The sequence below is a fragment of the Gopherus evgoodei genome, chromosome 12 (genome assembly GCF_007399415.2).
Source record: "Gopherus evgoodei ecotype Sinaloan lineage chromosome 12, rGopEvg1_v1.p, whole genome shotgun sequence".
NCBI lineage: Eukaryota > Metazoa > Chordata > Testudines > Testudinidae > Gopherus > Gopherus evgoodei.
The window spans coordinates 18,486,723-18,503,356 of record NC_044333.1 but is presented as its reverse complement, the minus strand read 5'-3'; the positions used below and the strand labels follow the sequence as shown (position 1 = coordinate 18,503,356).

General features: G+C 38.8%; 1 long non-coding RNA gene across 3 annotated transcripts in view; it reads right to left on the bottom strand.

Moving 5' to 3' along the window:
• Positions 1-6,475: 6,475 nt before the first annotated feature.
• LOC115660167 overlaps positions 6,476-16,634 on the bottom strand; it is a 70,845-nt gene continuing 60,686 nt past the window's right edge. For 2 of the 3 annotated variants that reach the window (XR_004002761.1, XR_004002763.1), the window contains 2 exons: positions 9,529-9,669; positions 6,476-7,456 (listed from right to left, as the gene is read on the bottom strand). This is a non-coding gene — a long non-coding RNA (uncharacterized LOC115660167). The remainder of the gene's footprint in view (positions 7,457-9,528; positions 9,670-16,634) is intronic. The other variant, XR_004002762.1, reaches the window with a different exon arrangement.

Here is a 16,634-nt window from a genome sequence, read left to right as displayed (position 1 = left end):
ACGGGAGCGCGCCGGCCGCGATGCACAGTCCGCCAGCGAGGCGCGCTCCCAGGTCCCGACGCGGGCGGCGGAGGCGCGCACCCGGTAGCTGCCTCCGCGCACGCGCACCCAGCCCGCTGGCTTCTCCTAGGCCCCGCCAGACTCCTGGGCCCGCTCGTGACCATCATCGCGGGCCGGTGATCTCACGAGCCCGGCACCCACGGGCACCTGGCACCCCCATACTCGTGCCCCCCCCAGCACCTCAGGCAGCCCCCCAAACAGGGGTCACCCAGAGCTCTGCAGAGTGCGCACCTGGGACTACAGCAGGTCCCTCCCATTCCCCGGGGGTCCCCGGTGCCCCACGTGTGTTGTTTTTTACCCCGTTAGGCAGTGGAGCCCACGAACGGCAGCCTTGTCACCTATTCTCCATCAGCCTAGCTCTCTCAGGACCAGGTCAGAGCCCCCGTGGGGGCTGAAAAGCAGTTTCTGCCCCTCCGTGTCTTGACACAATGACTGGTTTTGTGTCCCCAGTCCTGCTGTGTCATTGGGTTCTTATCACATGGACGTGGCCCATTAGTTTGCCTCAAAAAGTGCTGAGCCTTCCTGTTCTGATGTTCACGGAGTCCCATATGACTTCAGATCACTAGCCCTGCCCCCCTTGCAGACTCTGCACTTGTTCTGCACCTCTTATTGTCTCACTTTAATGATTGACTTGTTTTCTGTTATCAGGTACCTCTACACAGCAAATGATTGTCATACAGGCTACATACGTACCCTGAATATGTTCCTGGCAGTACTGAGGCAGCTAGCCTGGAGGTGAAGCCTGTCCTGCAGCTTCACTGCTATTATTACCTAAAGCTAGCACAGATATGCCTACCTGCATTATAATTACAGCTTCATTTACTGTGTATGCTTACCCTTGGTTTTCAATTCTGTTAAGGCAAAATTTATAATGTATGAGTTGTAAACATGGTAGTTGCTCCAATTGCTAATTACATGATAGCACTCCTAAGTGTGATGTTGAAAATCCATTAAAAGATCCCTGTGCCAAGGGTCTTCATCCTGCAATTGATCTGTACAAGCAAATATTTAGGTGGATGTCTGCATGAATCTGGGACCACAGATCAGGTCCCAAATTAAGAGTTCCATGGCAAAACACCCCAGCTTGTAGTTGTAAATTCCCATTTGAGTCCATGCATTTGCAATGTCATCCTGTAATCATTAGTCCGTAAGTGGTGTTATCATTTATGTGTACACACACACAACACACACACACACAAAATGCCATACCAGCTCTAAGAGGCTAATTAATTAAGATGACCTATTATCAGCAGGAAAAAAACTTTTGTAGTGATAATTAAGATGGTCAATTACAGACAGTTGACAAGAGGTTAAGGATTGTTATCATAAGGAAATAGATTCAAGTAGTGTAATGACTCAGCCATTCCCAGTCTCTATTCAAGCCAGAGTTAATGATATCTAATTTGCAAATCAATTCAAGCTCAGGAGTTTCTCTTTGGAGTCTGTTTTTGAAGTTTTTCTGTTGCAAAATTGCTACCTTCGAGTCAGTTACTGAGTGGCCAGAGAGGCTGAAGTGTTCTCCTACTGTTTTTTGAGTGTTTTGATTCCTGATGTCAGATTTGTGTCTGTTTATTCTTTTGCGTAGAGACTGTCCGGTTTGGCCAATGTACATGGCAGAGGGGCATTGCTGGCACGTGATGGTATATATCACATTAGTAGATGTGCAGGTGAAACGAGCCCCTGATGGCATGGCTGATGTGATTAGGTCCAGTGATGGTGGCGAATAGATATGTGGACAGAGTTGGCATCGGGCTTTGTTGCAAGGACAGGTTCCTGGGTTAGTGTTTTGTTGTGTGGTGTATCGTTCCTGGTGAGTATTTGCTTCAGGTTACAGGGATGTCTGTTAGCGAGGACTGGTCTGACTCCCAAGATCTGTGAGACTGAGGGATCATCTTTCAGGATAGGTTGAAAATCTTTGATGATGTGCTGGAGATGTTTTAGTTGGGGGCTGAAGGTGATGGCTAGTGGCGTCCTGTTATTTTCTTTGTTGGGCCTGTCCTGTAGTAGGTGACTTCTGGGTACTCTTCTGGCTCTGTCAGTCTGTTTTTTCACTTCAGCAGATGGGTATTGTAGTTTTAAGAACGCTTGATAGAGATCTTATAGGTGTTTGTCTGAGAGATTGGAACAAATGCGGTGGTATCCTAGAGCTTGGCTGTAGACAATGGATGGAGTGGTGTGTCCTGGATGGAAGTTGGAGCCATGTAGGTAAGTATAGTGGTCACTAGGTTTTCGGTATAGGGTGGTGTTTATGTGGCCATCGTTTATGAGCACAGTAGTGTCCAGGAAGTGGACCGCTTGTGTGGATTGGTCCAGGCTGAGGTTGATGGTTGGATGGAAATTGTTGAAATCATGGTGGAATTCCTCAGGGCTTTTTTTCCATGGGTCCAGATGATGAAGACATCATCTATATAGCACAAGTAGAGTAAGGGCGAAAGGGGACGAAAGCTAAGGAAGCGTTGTTCTAAGTCAGCCATGAAAATGTTGGCATACTGTGTGGCCATGTGGGTGCCCATAGCAGTGCCACTGACTTGAAGGTATATATTGTCTCCAAATGTGAAATAGTTGTGGGTGAGGACAAAGTCACAAAGTTCAGCCACCAGGTTAGCTGTGACATTATCGGGGATACTGTTCCTGACAGCTTGTAGTCCATCTTTGTGTGGAATGTTGGTGTAGAGGGCTTTCCATATCCATAGTGGCCAGGATGGTGTTTTTTTGGCGATCACTGATGGTGATTATTTGATGGTTATTGTCAAGCTTCCCATCATTATCATCTATTTGTTGTCTTCGGGGGTGCCTGCCTCACCTCTGACGATGCTGCTACATGTTTAGCATTGGATACAATGAATATTTTCTGATTGTCTCCTGGCCTTTCCAAGTCTCTAACTTTTTCTTGACTATCTGGACATTTGTGATGGCTTTCACACCTTATCTTTTCCTGATGCATGCATTCCTCATTCACATAAATAATCTCTTACAGAAATTTTCAAAGGTATTCAGACAGGAGTATTGTATGTGCAGCAGAACACATTGTAAATCCAGCCTTGCTAAATATTTAACTAAAACAGTTCACATTGGGGCTTCAGACCCTCAATATTCCTCTAACCTTAACATATATACAATACAAGATCCTGTCTCTTACTTACTAAAACCTTAAAACAAAGAACTGTATATTTAACTAGAGTGCCTAATTTGTAATACATATAGGAAACCATAGTAGACATATAACTTATCCCAAAACAAAAGGGTGACCATAATCAAGTCAGAAGGATTGTTCTGGTCTGTTATTCCTTTCTGCTATTTAAAAAGGGTGGCTGACAGGATGAAATCAAATCATACATTATCTCATAGGACATTATAAAATCCTGTTCCTGCAATTACATCAGTTTCTAAACTGATTTAAATACACAAATGCAACTGTAAGTAAAGAGCAACATATAATCTAAACCAATTTTATGGTGTTCCCACACTTTAGTTTTAAATATGTAAAGTTTTTTGTAATAATTGCATATAACTGCATACAGAAGTTGTCCTGGGGATACTGCATCCATGGAATTGTGCAATATAAAGGGCCCTACTTAGAAATACCTGTCCATTACTGAATGTGTGACTCCTTTAAAAAAAAAATCTTAACTTTTATAGAACTACGTTCAACAATTTATGATAAAAAAACATAAATTTGGTTGTAAAGTCAAGCTCTTGAAAGTTAGGAAATGCAAGAATTAGAATTGCCCGTGCAACCTTAATGCAGCCCCTTCTGTGCATATGCAACATGATATAGCCTGTAATTACATGACTGCTTACTATTTTTCCATAGGACCCTTTTCCTCATTCACGGAAACAGTGGAAACTAGTCTTTAAACAGCGTGCTTTTTCATTTATGGTATCCTTGGTGTTACTTGTAACAATAGTAGATAAATTATCAGTCAGAAATGTGATTTTACTTGATGACAAAATAGAAAAAAGGAAGAGAAAAAGTACTTCAAACCAATTTATAGTACATGTATTAGCATCACCCTCCACTTGCATCTAAACATAGTCACACCTTTCTTCTCCGTTTTGCTGCCTTGGGCCCCAGTCTTGCAAACAAGCATGTAGTAACTTTACACATCTGAGTAGTCCCTTTTGGCTCAATGGAACTACTTATATATTTAAAGTTATGCTTGTATTTAAGTGTTTGCAGGACAGGGGCCTTAGTATATAGTCTTTCTCTAGTTTGTCAATGGTAATTCCTATTGATTTCATCTGGAGCAGGCCCTTTAACAATACATTTCTATGGGCCTAATTTTGCAGGTATGCACAAGCTTAACTTAATTCACATGAGAATTCTCTTGACTTCAAACGACAACTCACATGAGCAAAGTAAAAAATGTGCATGAGCATTGGGAGGATCAGGACCTATATGATTATGGAAAAAATGCCAGTTTCTCATATTATGCCAGCTTTCTCATCAGTTAATACAAGTTTACATAATCCACTTTAGGCCCCCATCCAGCAAATCACTTAAGCACATGCATAACAATTTTCACCATGTGAGTAAACCTAATGAAGTCAATGTAACTATTCACATATGTTTAAGTCCTTGGTGGATCCGGATGCAATTCTGCATGTTGATTGAAGTCTTTCAGAAGTTTGGAAGAGGAGAACCATGTATATTTTTTATTTTCAATATAATTTTTATATGTATATTTGTAATGATGTTTCTTGATTTACTACTTAGTGACTGGATAGTTTTCTATTGTCTATTTGAATTTATTATCCAGATGGTTTTCAATAGCCTACTTGTTCCTTTCAGTGGCCAAAAAGCACTTAGTTTTGTATGCTGCTATTATGTCAGATCTGCTAAATCTCACTCTTATACATTCACATTTGGGATTAGTTGAAGGTAACTTCTGGTGATGCAGGATTTTGCAATCAGTTTCAATATCAGAATTTTTCAGTCCTGCTTTGTGTAAACAAAGCTACTTAAAGATATATAATGGAAAAATATACTTCTCTGAAGTATAAATGCTTTGCACAAACCATTCTCTCTCCAAATCTTGTATTTATATGGTGCCATGAAATCTTTCCATGTAAACAGTCTGGTACAACTGAATACCCATCCATAGTTAAGATTGCAACCAGCTTTCATTATAAAGGCCTATTTTAGTACCCTCATAAGTTTGGCATGGAAAAAATTTTTCCGCCTAAAAATTACCATATTTAATCTAAAGACTAAGGTGAGAGTATTTCTGCAATGTTCGAAGGAAATTCATGAGACTTTCTGAGTTACCTCGGATCTGAAAATATGGACTTTTGTCTGAACCATTTTTGTCTCTAGCTCAAAGACGACTTGTTATTGTCCAACCAAGTTTTCCATATTGTTAAATCTCCTTGAAAATGTACATCAGCTATACTTGAAGAAAAATAGGTCCAATTAAGCAAAATTATTCATTATTTTTGTTGTGGATAGTTGTGGGCCAAGTTGTGCATCAACATGATGTCAGTAGATTTTGGGGGATTTTTTTTTCATTGATTTCAGCATGGAGTAGAGTCAATCACTGTATGTATAAACACGTGCTCTATTGGCTGGCTGAAGTTTAGAAAGATTGTAAGGCACCTTCTGCAGGTGATAACTAAAAGAGATCTTCCTTTAGTTCCAACGGTAGAAGCTGGTATTTCTGGAGATCAAGAACCAGAATTCTAGTCCCTGCTCCAGAGGTCTATGTGGCTTATCACTGAGAAGTGGTAGCATTTCCACAGTTAAGCTCCTGATCCTGCAAACACTTATTGCTTAAGCATATGCATAATGTTTGCAAGATCAGGGCCCAGGTTTGAGATCACACTCTTGTTATAATGCTGATTAGGATCCCCATGAAAGAAAGAAAGAAAAATCATCATATTGTTTCACAGCAACCTTATCTCTGACCTATGGATTGTTGAATTTTATATTACTTTTATATTCTGTATTATGTTATCTAAATATTTGCTTTTAAGGGAATATCATTAATATGTTTTGTGACTGAGAGTAGGAATTTTTAGTAATTTTTTAGTAATTGCTGTTTCATGAGAATAATTTTATATATATTGTTTAGTAGGAAAAGTGTATAGTACAATCATTTTTTGTTAATATTATATATATGGGGACTTGCAGTTTAGGGGTGATCTATATATGTATCATTAGTGGATAAATATAATTTTCATACGGGTTTCTATTTTTATATTTAAAGATTATGTTTACTGATAAAAATAATATTTATTTTGGGTCAAAGTTAAAGTTATTGTGTTATGAAGAAAATTACACACGTCATACCTAGTTTCACAGATCATAGTTTTTTAGTCTTGTCCAAACATATTATGTTTTGTATTTATAGTTCTTTTAATTAAAATATCTCCAAACACCTTAACACACCATATGATAATTAATCAGTTCAGGAAATCTAAGACTAGATACATTTTATTATTTTCATTTTACAAATGGAAAGTAAGGCAGAGAGAAGCAAATTAATTTATCCAAGGTTATGCAGAATGTCATGATGAGAACAGACTCTAATTTTTTCCTCCAATCTTTAGACAACATTCCCTTCCCTACAGATATTATTATTTTGTATTTAATTAGCTAAAAAGAACAAAAATATTCACATTTTTATTTAGTTATTGCTAAAACATTTAAGGTTCATTCACACTGTAAAAATTTAAATGCTTCTAGTTTAAAAAAAATGAGTGATATTTTAAAAGTCTCATTGAAACACATTCATTATAAGAGTGAAATACTTTCAAAACTGGCATAAAATTAAGCACAAATGAATTAATCTTTTCTCACAGTAAGTAACACTTGGCAGGTCTGCCTTGAGATTTCTCACTGTTTGAGGCTGAGAAGTATGGTGGCCAGTGGTTGGAGAGATCGATGCTCAGATTTTGTAGCTGAATCCAGCTGGTAGGGCAGAAGTCCAGCATCCTTTCAAAACATTTCATACAAGGCTTGATACTGCCAGATTCTGAGCACTCTAGTCCCCAACCAAGCAAAGCACTTGGGCACATGCCCAATTTAAATTTGTGAGTAGTACCATTGAAGCTAATGGGACTGCTCACATGCTTACAATGAATTACTTGCTTAAGAGTGATTTTCAAAGTCCCTAAAGGAATTGAGTGCCTAACTCCCTTAGGCACTTCTGAAAATCCCATCCTAATGCTTTGCAATATTGGGACCAGAATATTCAGCACCTAAAAGATCAAGTTCAGAATGACACACAATTTATGTATGCTTTCTTTGAGAAGGATATGAGTAAGAGGAATTGTTGAAGGTAATACAATACAACCAATTGAAGAAAGAGCCATTCTGTCAGTGGCATGATGGGTACACTGGAGGTGCAGGAACTCTTGGCCAACCATCGATGTAAAGATTCAATGTAGTACTTTTCTATGGAATAAAACATTTAAATATTGAATTTTGGAAGCGTATTTATAGAGTTGGACAAAGCAGCAAGAATGCAATGCAAAACAGGCAATAAGAGGGTGATAACACTAAATTACTTGGCCTTTTTTACATCTACTGGTAATTCTGTATATGTTGTTTTTAAACATTTGCCAGAAAAAATACTAGACTCTATGGGATTTAAGCTATTTCTGCAAAGTGATACATTTACTATAAATACAAGCCCCGATCTTTTTCATTGTATTTTGTTTTGATTGAACCAATGATCATCCTCCCCATAAATAGTAAATATTGTTAAAAAATTACCAATTGGATAAACCACATATGGTTTTTGCAATTCACATCTCACAGGAAGACAATAGCAACTGTGAGTGCAAATATCCAAGAATGTTCTTAGGGTTTGGGAGTACAGTAATATTGTAAATTTGTTACTGGTTTCTCATTGCTAGCAAGACTACTTTGTTTCATTCACACTCCTCAGTGCGTTTTCTATCTGTGTTATTTATGAATTTGGAAGGCAAAGAAGCTGACAGTATCATAGTATGTTTAAATGTGCAAAATGCGTTCATAAAAAAGCTATCTTACTTTTTTACATGTAAACATTGATCGTTACTTCTTAGATATGGTAGTTTAATTTACATAGTACCATGATATTCTGAGCAAAAAATATAAAATACCACAGGAAAGGAATTTAGGGATAGGCTAAAGATCTCCATATAAGGATTGTGGGACTAAACCTACTTTCTACACATTTTTACAGATTTCCTGAAAAATGTAAGCTTTAAGACCCCAATCTGCAAAGACTTAGATATATGCAGTGTTGCCAACTCCTGAGTCTTGCATATTTGATGTTTTTCTAAGATGCTTTTCTGACACACATGATTACTTGAGAATCTGTTTTCATTTTAAAAAGGGTTATAGAGAAAAGCTTGAAAATGTGAATCATACAGTTTCAAAAGAACGAAGGCAAATAAAAAAATCCCAAATTTATTATTTTAAATATCTCATGATTTTTAAGCCAATCTTGTGATTTTTGGAGTCTGAGTCATCATTTTGGATTATTTGGGATTGGCAATCCTGATGTGCCAATTGACTTCAGTCGGATTACTCACAGTAAATGAAGTTAAGCATGAGTGTAAATGTTTGCAGGATCAGAGCCTAACTAGCAACAAGCCACACAAGAAGCATTTGCTTTCTATTTATCGTGTAGCTGGATGAGGCAATCTTTCATTGGCAAGTCTTCGATCATCATTTAAAAGGACACAACTTGAAAAATCACATTTTCATGTGAACATTTTGTACTTACAATTGTCACAAGTAACCCTACATTAACTATAAATAAAGAGATTAGTGATTATTTTAAAATTCTCTTTTCTGTTTTATTTTTAACTTTGTGCACTTGACAGTATTTCGTGTATAGTTATTTTAACTATTTGGTTTATGATTTATGCCCTTCCTCAGGCTCTGCAAGAGGATGTTTACCAGTAACAGCAACAACAGAGCTGAAAGAGAGAATAGTCAGAAGACAAGTATTGTGCAAATAGAAAAGGGAAATACAAGAATGTTTAGTGTTGCTATGGATTTGCCCAAAGGACACTTCAAAACAACAAAAAGGGAGCCGCACAAAATATTTTTTACTGACTAAAAAATCAGACACTATTGAAAAAGTGTTCTGTCAGAAAATTGGTTTGTTTGGTTTTTCCTAATTCATCAATTTTAAAAAATTAAGTTCATACTGATCTTTTAATAACTGCTGATTACTTTGGCAATATTTCCTTTCATCAAAAACATATAGGTATATTTTGTAATATGGATTTTTAGGACCTCATAGGAACCCTGTTCAGGGGATTTCCTAAGAAATTACTTCTAATGCCTCTTTCCTGCAAATACTTATGCATATGCGTAAATGTTATGCATGTGCCTAGGCCCATTGAAGTCAATGGAACTACTTATGTTTGTGAAGTTAAGTATATACATAAGCGTTTGCAGGATCAGGGCCTAAGTTGCAATATTGGATTAGCTCTTTGGGAGCATTGTGTAATTAGTGTACATCTCACCTTTTCTCAACCATCTTATAGGCTCTGTTCATTCCCTCTTTGATGCCTGGCCCTTGGATCTTGAGTTCTTCTAGCTGTCTTACTATACAGAAATTTCAGGATTAGGCTGTTCTCATGATTTTTCTGTATGTGACTTTGACGCTGTTATAAAATAATTGGATATGGTAAGGTTTCTAACAATCCTTTTTATTTTCAGCCATATGCTGGTATGTGACTCATTGTGAGTTCATGGAGCTCAGTGGAAACGCTTACGTGTGTCATGCCCTATAGGCAACTATTGTCTTGCTTTTTTTTGCAAGGGAGGGAAGCAAAAGGGTGTCTGCTATTATGTGGCTGAAGTAGCCCAGGTAAATTCCTGTTACTATATTTCTTTATTTAAGCATTAGCACTCAATAACCAATAAAATGTATTTCCTTGCACCATAGCAAGGCTTAGCCCTTATTTTAACCCAATGTAGATTTTATAATATAATATTCTAAAGTCAATGTGATGGGATTTACTGGAGTTACTGAGCTAACGTGGATGCAATCAGCCCTGCCTCCCTACACCTGTAAGAGATGTCAGACTTGGAGGGAAAAGCTTAAAAGAGGAGAACATAATACAGTTGCCTTGACCAGAGGAGATTTTTACTCCTCAGTGTGTAGAGAAGGGCAAACTGATTCATAGATTCATAGACTCTAGGACTGGAAGGGACCTCGAGAGGTCATCAAGTCCAGTCCCCTGCCCTCATGGCAGGACCAAATACTATCTAGACCATCCCTGATAGACATTTATCTAACCTACTCTTAAATATCTACAGAGATGGAGATTCCACAACCTCCCTAGGCAATTTATTCCAATGTTTAACTACCCTGACAGTTAGGAACTTTTTCCTAATGTCCAACCTAAATCTCCCTTGCTGCAGTTTAAGCCCATTGCTTCTTGTTCTATCATTAGAGGCTAAGGTGAACAAGTTTTCTCCTTCCTCCTGATGACACGCTTTTAGATACCTGAAAACTGCTATCATGTCCCCTCTCAGTCTTCTCTTTTCCAAACTAAATAAACCCAATTCTTTCAGCCTTCCTTCATAGGTCATCTTCTCAAGACCTTTAATCATTCTTGTTGCTCTTCTCTGGACCCTCTCCAATTTCTCCACATCTTTCTTGAAATGCGGTGCCCAGAACTGGACACAATACTCCAGTTGAGGCCTAACCAGCGCAGAGTAGAGCGGAAGAATGAATTCTCGTGTCTTGTTTACAACACACCTGTTAATGCATCCCAGAATCACGTTTGCTTTTTTTGCAACAGTATCACACTCTTGACTCATATTTAGCTTGTGATCCAGGGAAGTGCTTCTTGGGTGACTGTTGTATTTTGGTCCCTCCTGGAAATGTGGGTGGGTGGGCAGGATGGTGGACCTAGTGTTGAACCACTATTGTAAGACTATTATTCTATATGAAATGTGAGCCTAGTTGGGGCCACAACTTATGGAAGCCCTCTAAAGAATGACAAAGAGTCCTGTGGCTCCTTATAGACTAACAGTCGTATTGGAGCATAAGCTTTCATGGGTGAATACCTACTTCATCAGACGCATGTGGTGGAAATTTCCAGAGGCAGGTATAAATATGCAGGCAAGAATCAGTCTAGAGATAACAAGGTTAGTTCCATCAGGGAGGATGAGGCCCTCTTCTAGCAGTTGAGGTGTGAACACCAAGGGCCGCCCTCATCCTGCTAGAAGATGGCCTCATCCTCCCTGTTTGAACTAACCTCATTATCTCTAGACTGATTCTTGCCTGCATATTTATACCTTCCTCTGGAAATTTCCACTACATGCATCTGATGAAGTGGGTATTCACCCATGAAAGCTCATGCTCCAATACATCTGTTACTCTATAAGGTGCTATAGGACTCTTTGTCGCTTTTTACAGATCCAGACTAACACGGTTACCCCTCTGATATCTGAAGAATGAGAGTCCTACCATACCTGGGGGACAGTTCATTTGTGTCTGTTGATAATCCCAGAAGGAATGGACTATCTCAGGCTCAGTTGGAGAGCTGAGACTCTTATGAGTGGGGTGGTGGAATGCCTGCATGTCACAGATCGGAGTGTGGATGCATGCAAAGATCCCATCCCTACCCTTAAGGGGTGCTCTGGGAGAGGAACATGGTAACATCACTCAAAGTACATCTGCAGAGATGATGGTTATAGCTCTGAATTCTTGCACAAATCTGTTCTGGAATCTTACATGTGTAGTCTCCTTAGTGCACACAGCTTCCATCAATACTAATATTATTAGTGTGCCTCCTTGATGGATTCATAGATATCGTATAAAGAAAAGGGGAAAATGCATCCTTTAGATTGTAAACCTCTCCATAGTAGGAATTGTATCTTCTATATTTGTACAGTGCCCAGCACAATGCCACTGACATCCCAGCTAGGACCTTTAGGCATATACCATAATATACATTCCTTATAAATAGAATAACAAAGTAGTAAATCAGTTGAAAGACTGAAGACAATGCACTAGTAATTAATGAAATGACTCATGCCACACACTTCTAATGCAGCAGGATGAAGTGAGGGAGACTGACTCCCTTCTACACTGAAACAAGGGAGAGGCTGAAAGTAGTACACTCTACTAGTAACACACAACCTGAGATCCCTGCAGGTACTATGTTTCTCTCTGGCAACAACAGAATACCAGGAAAGGCTCTAACAGCCTGTATCTCTCTCCAGCAATAGCAGTTGCCTTGGCGGGGCTGCTGATGGATTGGGCTCTATCTTTTGGCAGAAGAAGTTATGCAGCAAGATGCAGTTGGCAATCCACTCATCTCCCCCTCCCCAGCGCCACCCTTGTCAGACATATCACATGCTTCAGGAGTGACTTTTGTATCTATTGCCAGAGAACAACTTTCTTTTCTTATTTGGGAGATAGCAGGCCAGATTCTTATGTGATTTACACCTATGTTAATCTAGATTAATTCCAGTAGAATTATTCTAATTACACTGGTGTAACTGAGGTCAGAATCTGTCTCCAGTTCTCTTTGGCCAGATCCTCAGTTGGTGTAAATCAGTATAACTCCATTGACTTAAATTGAATTAGCTCAGTTTACACTGCTGAAGATCTGGCCCCTTGTTTTTAACTCAACTGATATTAACAGTATTTAGTAGGACTTATGCCAAGATTTTTACTGCATTTTTTGTTTCAACATTCTTTACAATAATTAATTTAAATAACTGAATTTTCTCTTGAGAAAAAGAATACTTTTTTGAGATTATATAAAAAGACATGGTTGGAGGAAGAAATCTTTAGATGAGTGACAGTACATGTTCTGTAGTGTGAACATAACAAAGACTCCACCATGCTACCTCATAACAGAATCAAAAATGAAGGTCAGACTAGTTCTGAAATGAAATCCAAGGAAATCTTTTAGAGGATTATTGAAAGATGAAGTCATAACATTGTATTGGAAAATAACATTTAGTACAAAGTAGCATTATGTTGCACTGTACAAGTATAGCCATTTTTTTCATAGTGCCTTTAAAAAACAGTTTCATACAGTAATTATGTTAGACTTCGTTTGCACACATTCCAACAGTGCAGAAGACATCCAGGTATAATGAGTGATCATTTATGTTGTTTAAGGTAAATATTAACAAATCTATGTGCTGAGAGGTTAATTTGTATTGTATCATGCTGTGAAAATAACTCAAATAAGAAACTGAAAGTCACTTAGCACTTAAACTGTATACTGCTAATTAGGCGGGGCCTGGTACTGCAAACACCTATGCATTGGGACCTTAGTTAAGTACCTGTATTTTTAGATAGATTTTTTGGTCAACATTCTGGTAAAATTATAAATTTAAAATAATAGAAAGTACAATGTAATACTGTACAATTTATCAACTCAAAAGTTCTTTTGGTTTAGTCATTCTGGGGATTTATGATGATCCTTTGAAATTACATGCAAATGTTAAAAAATATTAATTTAATGCTGGTGAAATGTCCCAGATTAACATCTATGGGACCATTTAAGATATCATCAGCTCAGTAAAGCAGGCTAGGAAATGCACACAGTGGCTACCCCCTGATCCTACAGTTTTGAAACTTTTATGGCTTCAGAATTGGGGGTGAGCGGGAGAGTGTGTGGGTGAGAGAGAGAGGGAGAATGAGCAGAGCCTACAGTTAGGCCCAGGTTTAAAACAGTAATTAAATCTGCCAAGGGTTAGCCTGACAGTCTAGAGACAGCATGCAGCCAAGCAGGGGATCAAAGTTTGAGTTTAGAAGTATTTTGGTTTAGTTTATTTTTTTAAATGCTAAAGCTATTACAGCTGCATTAGAGATAGCATGTTTTTAAGAAAATCAATAGGCTCTTTACACAGTTAATGCACATAGATGTCATTTTACCAATTATTATGACAGCAAGCGCCTGTGACAAGTTAGTCTGGCCCTTCCTGTAATACAAGAGTCTAGCAACGCATATTCTGGGAAAATAATGACAGTGATAGTTCTTCTGTAGGAACTTTCTCCTTTGCAACTGCTTTGTCAACAGTTACTACATGTTGCCTCAAATTTGTCCTCTTCTTGTGAAATTGCTGCATGTTACCATTTTACAGGTGCTGTGTGAATCTTATTGTATTTATCAAACCTTATGAAAACACTATTTTCCTCCACTGAGTAGAATGGAGAGATTACAAGGAATCCCACAGCTCTGTTTACCACATTGCATTACTGACCATTGGCATTTAGGCTCAGTTAGGCCTTGATTCAGCAAAACACTGAAGCACATGCTTTCCTTTAAGCAGTTGAGTAGTCCCATCCCAGTTCAGCAAAACACAAACATGTGAGTTACACCATCACTATTGGGGAAAAGCACTGAAAGACGTGTTTAACTCATATTGAAGTCAATGGGGCTACTTACATGCTTAAATGTTTTGCTTAATCAGGGCCTTAGTTTGTTGCTCTTTTCATGGGAAATCTAGTGTGATCTTATGGCAATTCCCATGATCACTGTGTACCACAACAACATATGTTAGAATAAGCAAGGGAGATAAATAAGACATTGAGATCTTACTAGCAGGGGCAGATTTTACTACTTTTGGGAAATTCATACAGACCTCCTGGTAGTTTCAACTTGTTTATAACAAGTGAGGATTGCCCATAAGCATTCTAGGCATCATTCTGCCCTTGCTTTTATGTGTTACTCCTTTACGTCAGGGGTGTAAACGCAGCTGTAATCAATGGAGTTACACCACTGTAACACTGATGTAAATGAGAGGAGTATCAGGTCCTGTTTGTGCAGCTTTTCCCAAGGTAGACGGTGACCTCATCGAAGAGTGAATCCAACAGTTGCACATTATGTGCATATTATAGGAATTAGGCAGCAAGCCAAAAAGACATAAATCTGAGTGGTCAGCAATGCAGTATGGGGCATGTAGCTGTTGAAATTCTAGCATAGCCTTCAGGCACTGTGTGTTACTCCACTGCACTATGATGACAGATGATAATTTAGAAAATGACAAAATCACAAATATATATGTACATATACAAATGCAGTTTGCATCCCACCTTTTGCCATGCAAATGATTTGGTCAAGAAAAATGATGGTCAAAAGTCAGTGAAGATACAAAACATGGAGTGAAATTGTGGAGGATAAGTATACTATCTTGAAACAACTAATTAACATTATCACACTAAAACTGACTCCTCTCCCAAATAATTCCATAATCCTCCCCTCACCACCTCGCAACACACATTCAGGCAGAAGCCTAGGCTGAATAAGATGAACCTCGTACCATGCTCTGAAGGTCACATAGGGCTGGTAGACCTATGAGAGAAGCCTGAAACAGTCAGGTTCCCTTTGTTATGAGTGCCCCACCTCCAATACCCAGATACTGAAATCTAGGAACTATGGTCCAGATCATTAAAGGTATTTAGGTGCCTAACTCCTATTGAAATCAATGGGAGTTAGATGCCTAACTACCTTTGAGGATCTAGGTGTATTAGAGATTCTGTAGGGTGCTTTTTCTGTTATGACAGAACATGGGGATAAAGAGGTTTCTCAGGTGGTAGCCACTCCATGACCCAAGCCATGAAAGGATTTTTAAATTAAGCTCAACACCTTGAATTTCTGCCCAGAAACAAACAGGAAGCAGGTGCAGCCTTTGGAGAACAGGTATGATATATGATCTGTAACTGACACAGCTAAGCAAGTTGGGCTGCTGCATTCTGTACTAACTAAAGCTTTCTGAATAGCACACACAGCTGCAATCAAATCAATGTCCCAGCCCCTGTATGTGTAATCAGCCTTCAGGGAAACCCCATGGCCCACATGGCCTAGCTTCTGCTCATGCCCTGCTATGCTGGCCAGTTCTTTAGATGATGGTTCCTACTGTTTCAGCAGCCCTCATTACACCAAGAGGCATTTAACTGCTCCTTCATTTGGCCTGAATAAGAGGTGCTTGTGCCCATAAACTTCATCCAGGTCTGTGATTGATGGGGGCCATTTAAGACCTTCCAGTATAACAATATTAAGAGAGTGCCTCTTGTGAGTTAAGAGATGACAACGCTCTCTCTCTTCCTTCTGTGAGGTACCACAATAAAATGCTGCAGCTGGCTCTAGAGGCAGCACTGTAGTCAAGGGTAAACATGGGTAAATGGAATTTACTTGCTTCTCTAGAGGCAGCACTGTAGTCAAGGGTAAACATGGGTAAATGGAATTTACTTGCTTCTCATTTGGGGAATATGGAGTTTAATTAAAGTCAGTTTACCCACTACTTTTTTATCTCTACACCACTGCTTAGAAGCTTTGATGGTTTGTTTTCTTAATGAATCAATGAAAATGACGGTATTAACATGGGAAAGTTTTTGGATGAAGAAGTGGGCTTTTCACTGAGCTCTGAATGCAGCTGGGTTAGTGGTCTTTATTATTTCTTCAGGCAGTAAGCTAAGTATTCTCTAAACCCTGTATTCTGATGACAAAGTCCACCCTGGAGAAAAGGGGTAGATTTTCTGTTCACAGTCTTGCCCTTCAAAATGCATTTATAGACCTCTATAGCTCTCTCCTTCTCTATCTCAAAGATATATTGTCACCAATAATTGCACATATATAGCACCTTTCATCAT